Source organism: Falco biarmicus, chromosome 7, assembly GCF_023638135.1.
Source record: "Falco biarmicus isolate bFalBia1 chromosome 7, bFalBia1.pri, whole genome shotgun sequence".
Taxonomy (NCBI): domain Eukaryota; kingdom Metazoa; phylum Chordata; class Aves; order Falconiformes; family Falconidae; genus Falco; species Falco biarmicus.
In genome coordinates, this window is record NC_079294.1 from 32180010 (window position 1) to 32195371 (window position 15362).

General features: G+C 44.0%; 1 long non-coding RNA gene across 2 annotated transcripts; it reads right to left on the minus strand.

Annotated features, from left to right (window-relative positions):
• Positions 1 to 6362: 6362 nt before the first annotated feature.
• LOC130153092 (uncharacterized) lies at positions 6363 to 14402 on the minus strand. 2 transcript variants are annotated; one of them, XR_008823213.1, is made up of 2 exons: positions 11578 to 14402; positions 6363 to 8130 (listed from the first exon to the last, which is right to left on the minus strand). It is a non-coding gene; the product is annotated as an uncharacterized LOC130153092 (long non-coding RNA). The 2 variants fall into 2 exon arrangements; XR_008823214.1 differs by having other exon boundaries at positions 11574 to 14402.
• Positions 14403 to 15362: the final 960 nt, after the last annotated feature.

The following is a 15362-nucleotide window of genomic DNA, read 5'->3' on the forward strand; positions in this document are numbered from 1 at the left end:
TCCGAAGAGTGATAATCTGGTTTTGTCTGTTAAAAATTAACTGCTTTATAAATACCAAGTATTGTGTTTCCCATAAATGGCATAATGATGGAGGGTTATATTCCAGTAAATATGTTATACCTTCCATGAGAAAAAAGAGAACAGTAAACTCTTTACATCCAGCCCTTCAGCACCCCAGCAGGATTTGGCCCTGCACATCCAATCACCCATGAGAATTATTTTACAGGCAGGCTCCAAGTTACTCAGTGGTGGAAGCAGTATCCAATCCTGCTTAAAATACCCACTTTTGTAAAAGAATAGGTCACTGCTTACCAGGGCCAGTGGGAACATGAGGGAGGGACAGAGAAGGTACAGAACACGTGTAGGGTTGTTGTCAGCTCCCTTGCCCTGCAATTCAGCCATTCCTGTTGGAGGAGAGACCGGGGCTCCGCTCCCTGTTTCAAGAGCATGCCAGCTATTCAGTAACGTATCAGTATGCCAAAATTCACTGACTGATAAGAACTGAGTGGTTTCTCGTATAAAAGACAAAATGGAGAGAGCTGACATTCCTGCAAAAGTTGTACAGAGCTATGGGAAGCAAAAATAACCTTTTTGAATTTTCAGTTTGTCTTGCTTGGACAGATTTGACAGGCCAGTTTTGGGTCTTGAGTATTTTTAGTTGGGCAAGGCATGTTTTTTAAGACAGATAGTTTACTCAGCAATTTCTGTGGTGTAGGCATGATCTAAACTCGTAACTATTTTGATCATTGGCCTAATTCCAAATAAAATATAAACATGGAACTACCTATCTTTCCCTCATGTTCCTAAATTCTTAAAATACTCGCAAATGAAACAGAACATTTTGTTCTGACTAAATTGTAGAAGAAAAATAATTTAGCCTTAAAAGTTGAGATAAGGGGACTAGTCTCTACTTTTCAACTTATAATATATTATGATATATTATTATACGCAGTCTAAGTGGAGGCATTGTCAGAGCAAAGGATGAAATTTTAGAAAGTCCATAAAGAAATTGGGCATCCAGGACTCTGTGCAGAAGGGCATTGTTGCTGCTGATTATTACTTATATAAAGGTGACAACAGTGTTTGCTTACAAGGTATAAGATTTGATTAAGAAGTGCTTAAGACCTGAATGTAGCCTCTCCATGGTCTAACCAGGTTTGTATCCACGTCACAGGGACACATTACTGGAGGACACCTGCAGCTTTTATGCTCTTAAGAAGTTCAACAGGGGGGGTCATGAAGAGTTGCAGGCTCTAGGTACCTAAATTCTTCCTTGGTTTCAATTATTTTAAAATGTTCTTCCTTTTAGAAACAATCCTGGTCATAGTAGACCCCAAGTGCAGGTATTGTATTAAAGAACGCAGGAATATAAGACAGAGTTACTGACGGAAGGCCCTGCCCTAACATCATGTGGTCTATCTCCTAAATGTAAAAAGCTCCACCGTGAATGCCTCAGTGACTCCAGAACTTGAGTTCTCTGTCCAGATGACTGGACATTTTTTTCTTCTTCTTAGTCTATATTTATTTGTGGTTAATTCAGTTGGATTTGAAATTCAAATGTCTTCTCATTATATGGAAGAAATTTGCATCTGATGGTCAAACAAAGCTGTATTACTGTGATTGCTTCTGAATCCATTTGTCTTCTGGAGGCTGCGCTACTGTGGTTGCGACCCAAGATGACAATACAAGGAAAACCTGCCGCACACAAAACCATACCCAGCTTTTGTGCTCAGCAAAATTAGCGATGTTATTTGCAATGACAGTAGCAACCAAGCCTCTTCCTAGCCCTTGCACCAGGACCCTGACACGCATGGTGACCGCTGAAAGCCCTGCCTGAGTTAGGAAGCAACAATATTGATAGTTAATATTCAAAAGCTGAAGTCTTGCTCATAGGTGGTAGGAAAAATAAGGGTTTGAAGAAGTCTTAAAGTCTTTGAGTCTTCCAGTTAAATCTTTTCTGGACCACAAAACCCACATCAATCCTATTTTACCTGGAAGAAAAAGGAGGCTGCTATGAGATGTATTGGCTGTGTACAGAGATCTGAGGGAATTGTCTTCCTCTCTAGTTATTCACAAAGGCCTTGCTAGTTTTTCATGCTGGGTAATACCTTCCTGAGAGTATCCTCTACACACTATTGTGAGTAACATATTCCTCCCACCAACTACTATTTATATTGTCAGTCACCCCTTGGATTCAACAGAGCTTTCTGAGCGGTAAAACACCACACAGCATATGGGTAACCCTGCCAAACTATACGTATCCACAGAGTGATTTACTGGGAGAGGATTGCTGGTGTGTCACACTGGCAAAATTGCACTTTTCCACAGTTAAGACAAAACTGTCCCTGAGAACAGAACAAACAAGGGCAGTACACGTGTGTTGCTGCCCAGTTGCGTCTCTGCTGGGAGCTTGTGCCAGGACAGTGCTGAGGCTGGGCAATAAGCGACTGGTACGTAAGCAGCTGAGCTAAAGACTGTCTGTTCATTAACAGGCAAAGCGATTCTGGATGCATATACAGCTCCGCAAAACTTGGCAGTGATTATGTACTCCAGGTCCTCACCAATCTGTTTGTCAAAGGCCCTGTGACTCTTGAGTACCTGGGGGTAGATACTGCAGGCTCAGTTGCTTGTTCCAAGTATTCAGAGGGTTTCTGTTATAAGGCCCTTTCATCCTTTTGCAGTTCTTCTTGTGGGGCTGGCAACACCTCTGCTTTGGTGGCTGCTTTTCCTTTTACTTACTTTCGCCAGTCTGTTTTAGGAAATATTCAGTGACCATGGAGTGACCAGTCATCTTAATATTTGGGGGGTTTTGGGTTTAGGTTCCCTGTGCTAACTGTGGTTGCTTCTAGTCACAAGCTGCTTGGTACAGCAATAGCCCCTGTTTCACATGCTGTGACCCATTTTGGTGATGTTTGTAACTTGACCATAGCTGAGCTTCCAGGTGGGCTGTGAGATATGATGGGCATGATACCAGTTCCAGGAAGGAAACTGGTGATTTAATTAAGTGCATCTGTACCAGGTTCCTAGTAAGAGATTTTCTGGAACCTACTTTCTTGCCTTGCTCAAAAAAGGTAGTAACCAAAAATAGATACATTTCACTCAAGCCCCTGCAAATTTCTGTCCTCAGCTAGTGGATACCCATTTGGTTTTTCAAGGGCAGACACAGGGTATTTACATCTGTCTTGATGGAGCTAGTTGAGGTTAGTCAAAAATACTGTCCAGGCTGGAGTCTGATGAGAAGAATTAGGGTAAAAATTGTTAATTTAGGACAATATTTGGGCTCAATGTTATCTAAACTCTTCTGCTTTTCTTAGACTAAGCAAAATACCAGTGTACCAGGAGTAGCGCAGGAGATACAGAAATAATTTTCAAAGATCTATATTTCTTCTGAAGTCTCACTGTGAAATTACTCATAACACATAAATGAACATGCTCTAACAGGTATAAACCAGCTCTCTGTACAATCTCTTGAACATAATTTAGTTTGTCAACAAGATGATTCATCAAGGTGGCTGCTGCTGTTTCTCCCACTCAGAGTCCAAGTTATAATTGAAATCAGCTGGATGCAAACACCCTAATGGCTCCACACCTACACTTTTTATAAGCCCAACCCATTTCGTAGAGAGCTAGGCCTATGCAGCTGTTCATATGGGAGGATTCCTGTAGTGAAAGCATCTTTAGAAGGTATATATTCCTGCTTCTCACCTGGGGTGGGATGGGTGCGTTACTGTACAAGATGGACAAAGCAGTAAAGCTGCAGTATTTCATATCATAGGGCTGAATTATCTCCTTAACATTTTCAGCTTCACAGTCAAGCACTATTTGTCCTTGAACACAGAAATGAATTTATAATTATCTGTTAATAGGACAGTCTACTATGGAAGCTTTTATAGGGAAGCAAAAATGCTGCAACACTGAAGTATATTTGTGTCAAGAGAAGTACTGTCAGTTTTCAGTAACAGGTAAAACAATCATCCAGGAGGTACGGTGGAAGTAGCATGAATCCTGCTTTATTCCAGGAGATGGAGTAAGCGACCTTTTTAAGTCACTCCCACCGAGTAAATGACATTTTTAAGTCACTCCCACCCTTGTTTCCTGTGATCCTCTGACTCACAGCACAGGAACATCTTCATTCTTGATAACTTTTTTGCCCCGCATTGTTACATACAGGAATGGACAAGCTGCTGTTTGCCTAGTCCCCCGGAGCCAGCAGGTGTCATCCAAACCTCTGTTTCTCTGATGGGAAGAAAGACAATGTTGTGTGTTTGGACATCTGCCCTTCTCTGTGCTGTACAAAGTTTTTATCGTGAGGCAGGACTTCAGCAGGCAGGAGACACAAATCTAAAAAAAACAGCACTGAAAGATATTTCTGTTTTGCTGGGAAGGCGTCTGAAAGTTTCTCCAGTAGATGTGATATGCCAGTGCATTTTTATTCTAAATTCCCCTAAAAAATCAAGTTTAAAGGCAGGAATTACAAAGTGTCTAATAAAAAAGACTGGTATGTCTAAGGGGAAAAAAAATACCCCAACCTTATTATTGCATCTTTAGAGTGGCAGAAAATTTTAACATTGATGATTTCTGATTGCCTGAACTTCAAATATGGCATTTTCCCACTATTCCTTATGCAAATTCCATGTTTATGTGCACTGTGCAGGCATCTCCTTACTGCTGTAATAATCAAGTTGAGTTCCTGTGACCTGCAGTCTTTGTCTGGCCTGATGTAATGAAGAAATCTTTGCACTTTGGCCTCTCTAAAAGACAAGCAAAAGATGCCCTCCTGCACTTGTGAAATGTGCTGAGGTTTACTAAGTACCAAACGTGTGCCAGGTAGCGTTATCCACATTGTCCAGAGTGGCTGGCAAAGAGCTCTGCATTGTGGGGTTGTTGGGTTTTTTTGTTTGTTTGTTTTTGTTTGTTTGTTTGTTTTCCTTTTAAACATGGATGTCAATCCAGTAACCTACTACAGGTCTGGTACTAGTTCTGATGGCTTGAGTGTGAGCTTCCTGTAGGCTGCATGTGGTGGGTAGTCAAAAGGAATTCTTCTTCCTAGAGAAAGTATGTATCTGCCTGGCTGTGCTTTCACAAAGCATTTAAATAAGGGTTTGTTTTCATACAGGACCTGATGTCTTTAGGCTGCTTCAGCACTTTACCTGTTCTTCAATGGGACAAGTCAGTATCTGTGTGCTTCTATTAAATTCTGCATGCTAGTTTTGGGACCAGTCCCTTTTAAAGGCAATCCCTGAGTTTACCTGAAAACAATAAAGCTAAAGTGGAGAAGCAAGGGCAGATAAACAAATCTTTAAGGAGACATGAACATTTTCTTAATACTCTGCATAAAGCTGCGATATAGCAACAGCATAGTTCTTGTGAGTTTGAGTTACAAGGATAGTACGTTACACACTGCTAGATACAAGAGACATCCATAATGATCAGTCTCAAATGTAGGGCCAGAGACACTGGATACTTGTGTCTATCACTTGATCATACATATAATGTCTTCAAGAAACAGACATACTAAAAATCCACTATCAGTTGAAAATTTGTAACTAATATTTTCATTGTTTCTTTCCCTTAAGGAAAAATATTTAGACAGTGAAACAGTTAAATGGGACAGCAACCCCTGTCTATGAGCTGTGTGGGGACTCAAAGACTGTTTTATGTTTCATAAGAATATTGTGTTTAATATGTGGGCAGTGCCAGATGTGAGGTGTTAATTATTCATTTCCTTGATTTAAGTGCTAATGTCACTTAGCAACCTTACTCGTCTTTGAAACGGAACTTTTTAAGGATGCATATACATTGCTAGTGAGAATAACATTTAAGTTAGCAAAATGATTTGGGAAATGGAGCAAATGCATGAATCTCTCTCACTCCTGATGGGAACCAGGGGAAAAGTTTATAGTTCTTTTGAGAGGTTTCCTTTAGACCACTACAGCATTTTGTTGGTCTTCCCGGTTCCTGGTATTTCCTGGCTAAAGTGCCATCCAACTTTGCAACTGTGACACAGTGAATTTTCAGCTTGTTTTTTTTTAAGGAAATTTTGGTTATACTTTCTCTGTCTCATTCTCTCTCTCTCCCCCCTTCTCTCCATTCCATTTTATATATTTTGAATGTATTCTCTTCTGGCATCCAATCTGAAAAAATTATAAAGGTCTGAAACATACCAAATTCATACAAATTTCATGAAATTGAATGGCCTGATCTAGGACAGAGACACTTCTTCAGCCAGCACTGTGGGAGGAGCTGGTGAGTTTGTCTGCTAGACATCAGAGAATCCACACCAGAGCAGCTATGGAAACCAGGTTTCACTGAATCTGTAGGACAGATAACTATTTTTATATACCCCAAAAAAAGTGCACAGGTTTGCTTTTGCCTGTTTATTTTTATGCTGGTAAGTTAGGCCCATCGATGTGTTGGAGGAAAATGAAATCATAACATTCACTTGCTGGATAGAAAAGACTAGTGAGATACGTTCTTGCTGAGCAGTTTTTATGAAAGTATCCATACCTAGAGGGTGATAGGGCAGCTGGAAGGAGGGGAGAAAAAAGGAAGACAAGCAAGATGGCAGGAAGCTGGGACTTTACTGAACAGTGCTCAGAAATAGTAACCTTCCTTGGAGATGCTCAAAACCTGGCTTCAGATTTCATCAGGTCATGAAGCATAACTGGCCATGCAAGGTTTGTGACTTGGCTAGTGACAGCATTTTGCCACGTGTTTGGTGTTGGCAAAGCAGTCTCTTTGGACACTGACTCACTTGGAGTAGAAAGTTGTGTTCCCACAGGATATGGACTGTGGACCATGGACCAACTTAAAGCACCTTCACTGTCAGAGCCTCTCTGAAGATTCAGCTGTAAGTCCTGCTTTTCTGTGCTACAGCCATAAGCACCATATCAGCACTGCTCTATATGCCTTTTCTTGGAAAGATTCCCGCTCTCCTACAGTCAGGATTTTGTGCCAAACTGAAGCATTTGAAAGCCTGTAATACATGGTATTATATATGCCTTTACAGAGAGTGGTGTGTCCAGCGTGGGAGCAGTTTTACTTCAGACACTTCCTGGCTCTGTGGCCAGATCAGAATAAGTCGCTAAACACATCGAGGACATCCTTCTTACCTCCCAGAAGGCCTCATCGAGTATCTTCAGTGTTTCCTTCTTAGTCATTTTTGATTGAAAGCACCTATTTTGCTCCCTGTATAATGAAACAATTTTTGGATCCCACTGAAGTCACTCCATACTGAATGATGGTAACCTTGGTCAGTAGCTGATTATAGAATGAATGTGACATTTCTGCATCATATAATTTGTCTTTGATGGGGGTATTCATTTTTCTTCTTGGCATTGTAACGAGCATGGAAGCATTTGCATTGACAGGAGGTTTAAATTACCGTTCACCACCCGTTCTTCAGTCAGCAGTGGTGTCTTCAAGTTCCAGTCATTGTCATTCTAAAGGACAGCCAGTCCTGTGGTGAGACTTCTTGTCAGCCAACATGTCTATTTAGTAGAAGATAAACGTAGGGTGAATATGATATTTCAACTACATTTTTATTAAGCAAGTGGCTATATTTAACAAGACTGCTCTCTGACCAAGAGGAAAACAAGTGCTCTTGGGAACACCAGTGCAGTAATAGCATGAAGTTGAGGACTGTGTATCAAGAGAGCGCTTGAGAACAGGCTTTAGTCTTTAGCATCATGGTTCATACACTTGTCACCCAAACTCATATCTTCAGCTTGACCTTAGTTATCTTACAGCTTAGGCACATCACATTCGTAACATGCATTGGGAGACCTAAGCTTGGACACTAAGTTGCTCTGCAGTCTCTTTCTATAGAAAGAATATAGTCATTGGACCTACTTTGATACCTGTGGTAGGTCAGACCCAGTGATAATCCACCTTGTCTGTACTCCATACAGGCTGGACTGTATAAGCAACTGTCTTCACTTCTAACATGTTCCAAACATCAGGTCTCAACTCCTTCTTAGGCTTGTGTATGAGTAACATGGACTGCATGTGACAAACGTGCTTAGATGCTCAGCCTCCTGCTGTTGTGTACCAGATCAAATTGTTCTTCCCAGGTAATGTGTAACATGGGCTGCAGAGGAGGGATGTCTGCTAGCAGCCATATCAGAAGCCCTAAAGAGAACATGAAAAATAGAGAACTCATGTATTTCATCTGAAGAAAGAAACCTATAAGTTACAAACCATTACAATAATAAAGAGAGGGAAATTAACAGTCTTTTTCAGTGTGGGTATGTTTTATCATTGTATCAGTAAAATTTACCTGACACAGGGCTGTCTACATGAGGAAATAAAGCAGTAGAACTGTGACAGGAAAGTGTTACTACCCTAAATCCTTATGTGGACTTTCATTCCAGCATGACTTCTTGGTTGAGCTTAAACTCTTTGCCAGATGACAAATTTAAAAGGATGTCTTATGCCAGAACAAAAAGTTTTGTACAGAATATTTTCACTCTAAAAGTATTTTGCTTTAAACTAATCCTTTGGATCATAGCAGAAACCTGTTCTTGTGTGCATACTATTTTAATATGAAGGTGGAATTGTTCATCAAATATAATTTTTAGAAATCAGTGCAACTGTTTCTGCCTTTTTGGCCAAAATTCAACATGTGAAGCCTTGCAAAACTCACTGCTTCCACTGCTAGCTAGCACCACAGGAATAGGTATATTGCCCACCCTGTGTCTGTGTGACTCCCACACTTACCTGACTCACAGCTCTTACCCTAGGTGTGCCCAGCCCGGACATGGTGTCATGGGTTCTGAGTTCTCACTGAGAGCTGAGCCACTGAGAACCCCTCTGTAGGAGCAATGATAATGAATACAGCTGTGCCTATAGCAGTATAGCTCGTGCTGCTCAGGGGAAGTGCGATAAACAGTCTCTGTATGAAGCAGTTGTGTAATGACGTAACTGTATTACTTCACTGAGCAAGCTGTGGGTTTAACAGGCCTTGCTCAGGCAAGGACCAATTTAGTAATCGATTGCACATGCTGCAGTTCATGTTGGTAACAACACATCTAGTTCACGTAGATATGATAGATGCAGATGTTGAGGCCAGTCTGCACAATGATACTGAAAAGCCTGCAAGCAAACAAGTTCTAACAAAGGAGGTCGCAAAAGCAAAAGTGGAAGCCAGGCTGAAATTTGGTCCTAAGCACTGGTGAAATGTCAGTGCCTCTTCTCTGTTTCAGTTCTGCTGGAAAGAAAAATAAGCTGTGCAATGGAGTCTTTGCCCAGAGTTTTATCTCCTAGTTTAAAATCAAGTGATAAGGCATGGGGTGGAAGAAGTATGCAAAATCAGCGTGCTTGCTGCAATGCAAACATGAAGGTTATCTTAAGTTTACTCTGAGAGACTGGAAAACAAAGGTATAAACTAGCAAAGCATTTTCTCACAAAATCTCTACTGTGCATTGAGAGTGTCTTAGCCACAATCTCCTATAGAGTCATTTGGTTTAATTATACGAGCGGTTAACACTTTTGTGATCCCAAAACATACAGCAAAGATGAGTGTGTGTGTGTGCGTGTGCATTTGTGTGTGAATCTGTAGGAGAGATGACAATGAACATAGCTAAATGCCAGAACGTCAGGGCAAACAGGTGCAGAGCTGGCAGGATCTGGCCAATGTCCTGGTGCCCGTTAGGAGGGTTTGCTCAGGAATGGTAGCAAATTTCTGTCAGTCTAAGAGCAGGTCTGCAGAAGGAAGCTGAGAAGAAAGTATGCCTTGATGGAGCACAGCACCCAAGGAGGCCTTCCTAGCATGTCAAGCAGCACCAGCACGGCTCAGCAGTGGGGGAGCAGGCAGGAGGGCACAGGGTCCTAGAACCTGTACGCATTCCGTAATCTCAACAGTAATACATTTGAGCTGGGACAAAATCTCTGTTATAAAGCGCTGTCATCACAGTCTCCCAATAATCTAGAAAATGTCCAGATTTTGTACTACCTTGTTGAATGGTCTTGGGGTGTGAGGCTCACATCTTCCTGAAGCGCTTAAGGAACCACTGAGATATATACGCCCTGTGTTGGTCAATGCAATCTGCATTGGTTACAATATGATACACATAGTAGGCAGAACTAAGCTGAAACAAAATGTCTTGAAGTGTCTAATTTTGATTCTGCAATGGTATGGTGATCCCATTTGTCATATCCTAAAAATATGGGGTTTGCTTGTATCAGGTTAGAAGGGACATTTGGATGCCGGTATTTCTTCTGTGGGGCAGATTGCGCCCTCAAATGCGGCAGCAAACACAGTTATGCTCCTGACTTCAGACTTCCAGCTTCATGGAGATCTCTTCTTTCCCCTGCAGTCCCTGTCTGTGCTACCCAGGGAAGGACAGCACAGGCAGGGGCATGGGAAGGGTGACACTGGGGCTCTTGCATCATGGCCAGTGGTCCTCCTGTTGGCAGCGAGGCTGGGAGCAGCAGCCCTGTGGCTTCTTCCACCAGAGCTCCTGTTTATCCTCAGCCCTCACCATAAGGATACCCTTGGTTTCTCATCCCAAGTGGCCTTGTACGTATCCAGGCTTTGCCCCAGCACTGCTGGTCCTGGTGGCCAGGAGCAGAAGCAGACCGAGCTAACCTCCCATGCTAACGTGGAAGGCTGAGCTTTTCTGCAGCTGCCAAATTAAACACATACTTTGTTTCTTGAACTTTGGATTTGTGTTTCGCTAAAATCTGGAATCATTAGAAAGTTTTTCTTCTGAGACCAGAGGAAGCTGACTTCATGAAGAAAAATGCGCATGAGATCTGCCAGTTTGGGAAGACTGCTGAGTCAGCCAGGCTTCCCCAGCTGATGCTGGGGGGCTACGTGGGACAGCATTACCCTCACTGCCCAGCGTGACAGACTGAGCTCATTTCCACTGCAAGGCCACTCCAGAAAGTGTCTCTTTTCCTCACTACTGTATGAAGAACTCAAGATATATTTTGAGAATATATGAAAAATAAATCCCTCTAGCATATATTGCTAAAGCTTTTTGTTAAAGTTTTGGCTGGTATACAAATATTAAGTCATGCTAGGCTTTTATCTGTGGCCAAACATGTTACCTTAGTTAAACAGTTATCTCCCTTGCTTTGAAGCCAGCTATTTCAACACACTAGGTAGTCTGATAATCTCTCAGCTGCATCATTTAGCAGGCAGATAGCTTCTCTGTGTAAAAAACCATAGCACACCCAGGGATATAAAATAATGGATAGAACTAGATCAGGCTGTGACATTCATATGCTCAGATCGACTGGAGAGTGGTCACAAACAATCAGATTCTCACACTGGTCTCCTTCAAGCAATAACCCACACAACCATGTTGCACCTGGCCTGCAACAAGCTGTCCTTAAAACTGGTGGCTGTTATCAGTGCCCCAGCACCAACAGAACCGTATGTTTTGATGTCAGTTCTGGTTAGAGGCTGGGTGCTCTGGGAGCCGTGATTTTGACACATGTGAATGAGCACACGGGCGGTTTGCCACAGCAACTTCTGAGTAGCTGTCACAGGAGGACAGTCACAGTCATTTACAGCTGGGAACATTTGTTTTTAAATAGTTTTTCCATGTAACCGTGAAGAAAATTACCTACTAGAGCTTTCAGCTGTGATTTCACCTCCTCTTGGTGAGCTGCTGTCCCTTGTCAGTGGTAGAGGCATGCTGATGCCTTCCACCAATCTGTAGCTGCCTGGATTAGTCACTGAAGATAAGACAGAATAAATAATGATGAAATCTTATTTCTTATGGCTATCTGTGAAAAAAAAAAAAAAGGTGCTTTTGGTCAAGTTGCTAAATGTCTAGTGACTGAATAACAGAGTATCAGTACATCAGGTAAGGAAGCAAAGAAAAAGGAGACATACTAACGCTTTTGTCCTGCTTTCCTCTATTTCCAGACTAACAAAGAGGTTTTAAGTATTGTCCATGGGACAGGCTTCCTCTGACCACCTCAGCAGAGCGGAGGCGAGCCTGTTAGCCCTGGAGTGGTGACCCAGAAGGTCCCTGGGCTGTGGGTCACAGCCTCCTGCCTGGGCTGCCCCTTGCACCCAGAGGGAGTGGGGGTGGCGAGGGTCTCTGACCTGTGGCCACCCAGATCTTGTCCCTCAGTGATGTGGCTGGCCCTGCACCAGTCTTCCCTACGGTCTTGCTGCCCAGCTGTGGGGAAGAGCTGGAAGTCCTGGGGTCTGACACATGGCAGGGGACCTGTGGGGAGGGAAGGCTAGGCAAAGATCATTGAAGGAGGATGGGGACATGGCTGCCTCCCAGGTCTGTCTCATTGCCTTGAATCCCTCTTCCTCTTCTTGCACCATCTTTTTGCCTTTTGTCCCATATTGGTCCACAAGGTTTTAAATGCTCGGCAGCCGGACGAGTTCAGTGACTGACTGCAAAGGGGTGGGTTTTGAAGGGATGTTTTTTTCCCAAAACGTCAGTTCTGTATGTGCCATCACCTAGGCACTGGGAGAAGGGACCTCTGGGACACTCGTATCACCCTGTGAAGCTGATCTTGTGCTAAAACACTGCCTTTTGGGTAAACCCACGATTTACTCCTGCTTCTGCTCTAAACACCACAAAAGCTGGCATCCGGGGTAGCTTTACCATTCCTTTTCCAGACACAGCATGTGTCTACTTGTGAGTCTCTTGCATATTTCTGCCCCCCTTCCCTTCTCAGAAATCTCTGGGATCATCCTCCCATGGCTGTGCTGCTGCGTGCACCATGTTCTGTGCTTTCCCATGGGTGCTGACATCCTCTGACTTACTGCTGAAACAGGGACTTTTGGTGCCACAGCCTCAGTGCACCCTGGGGCTGCTCACCCGCTGCCTTCCCCTTTTGCCAAAGACGACAAGTTGGACAGGTCTGTTGTCACTGATACATCATTGCATCTGGTGTGGCAGCCCTCCAGGTGTCTCTTAACAGAGAGAAGCTGTAGACAGTTGTGGGGTAGTGGGTGCTGGTGCCTCCTCATTGAAAGCTCCCATTTTCCCCAGCCCTGGGGTCTTGCTCAGTGTCTCTGACATCCTGCAGTAATTACGATGACAGAGAGCAAGTGAGATACTAGCCATCCTTGTTCACATCTGTGGCCTGAAACAGCCCCTACCTTGAGTTTTGGTCAGGGGAACACCATGTTCTGGCAGGACTGTCTCTTCTTGAACAGCTGAGGCTTTGGTCATGCTGCTCCACTCATTTCAGAGATTACCTTGCACTGTGTGGGTATTTTCATATCACATACAGCAAGCAAGAAAGCAATGGGGCTTTGGCTCTACCCAGGTGTGCAAGGCACTCAGTATTACCAGTTTTTTTGCACCCAGTTAACAGAGTAGGTGGCTTGAATTACCACGGATTTCTTATACTCAAAATCCTGTTATGGTGAAAAAACCCATGCCTTGTATGCAAAGATAAGAATTTATCAGCAGAATATTTAAAATCTTAACAGTCTTAACCAAGAATTGTTAGTCTGGTTACAATACTGAGACTTACAATTCAGATTATGTGTTGTTAAAATTAGTACACACAAACTTTTTAGTATCTTCCCCATTCTCTGGTGTTATGCTCACCCTTTCTCTGGCCCACTGGTTCCTCAGGTTGATGGCTTCAGCCCTAAGGGAAGGAGGCGGCAGGATGGCAGCATCCTGCACCCTTGCTGGGGGGAGTACAATGGTGGTGGATGCAACCTCTGTGCTCTGGAGCCTGCCTGGGGTCATTTTTATACATTCGCTGGTGTGCTCTACCCCTTGCTCTTCCTTCATTGGTTCACAGGTCCACACTACGTGTGAGTTTACTACCTGTGCTGTGGTTTACACACACTGGGTACTCAGTCTCTGTTATCCCTCAAACTGGTTTTACCCAGCTTGCAAGGCTGCTGTCCTTTGATGACCAGTAACTGAGCACTGCAAGCTGGTATAGCCCTGAAGCCTCCAATATCATCCTGTGCCTCTACTCTTCAGTCCCCTGCTATCATCCTGCCATGCCTGTACTCCTTCATTTTTCATACTAGGGCCATAGACAACTTCACTTTAAGAATAACTACTTAATATCTCCTAGTTACAGAAATATCTAGATGTGTAACTATGTAAATGTTATACCATACAATCATATAAAGCTAAGGAACAATTTCAGAAAATCAGGTAATAGTACCTGATTGCTGGATAATTACTGTAACAAACAAAGAAGCTAAAAAAAAAAAAACAACCAGGCAGGCTAGGACAAGTCCAAGCAAAGCCTGACAAGTGCAGAGACCTGAGGCCTGTGCTGCCAGTTTAACACAAGGCAGGTAGCTGTGTGACAAGCAACAACTCTGCTGTATTTGCAAAGCTAAAGGCTATGCTGACCCATGTCTGTCTCCATGCTGAACAAGAGATGTCAGACTACACCTGCCTGAAGTGTAAATGTGAGATTCCCCCTTGACTTGTCTTTGTAGCGGGGCTGAGGGATGGGGGGGGGGGGGGGGGGGGGGGGGAAGTGAGGGGAGTTTTGGTTCCCTTCCTCCAGGTACAGCCTTGGATGATAGTGAGAAAAGAGTAAAACATACCCCAAGTGCCTCCTTCCAGAAACAGTGTGTGAGCCAGGGAGGCCGTTGCAGCCTGGTGACGTTGTCCGTGGAGCACGTGGAGGCTGCTGGGCTACAGCCGATGGCATAGCCCGGGTGCAGTCAGTGAGACAGGGGTTTCTGCCTGGCCAGAGGACACCCAGGGTGCCCAAACCTGGGATCACCACAAGCACAGCTGTGAATCACATCCCCACACTCTATAGCTGTGTCGACAGCTAATGAACCTGGTCGTTAATTGCTCCCAAGGTGAGCCTTTGGCTCATTTATATCCACATATCACCCACCGGCCTGAACAGAAATAGCTCAGTGACCTGCAGCCCTGCCTTTCTGCCCAGCCTTCCCGGCTGTGCTATGCCCTTGAGGTGGTCTGTGGGAGGCAAGGAACCCTGTTGCCTCACGCCCTCCATTTCTTGGGAAGGAGGAGAGCAGGACCTGCTGGTGGAGCAGGCAACACAGCCGAGCCAGCAGCGTCCACCGCCCGCATGAACAAACGGCGCCAGTGGGTGGGAGAGGTAAAATGTTAGTCTGCAGGAGGGAGAGTGGGAGGCTGTGAAAAAGATCTGGTGCAGAGAGGAAACACGAAGAGCAAGCGTAATAGGGAAAATCTGTTTGGTGTTGCAGCGACGAGAGCAGGTTTAGGGGAGCAGGACTCGGTGGATGTGGGGGGAGAGCTGAGAATGGGCCACAAAACAAATGGCATAGCGCAGCATGGACGTAGGCAGGGAGCAAGCTGTCTGCTGCTCTTTTGTGCTAAGTGTGGTGCCTGCCTCTTCTTCCACACTGTCTCTGGCAAATCCTGCAGTGGAAAATCACAGCACGATATCAATACACCAGG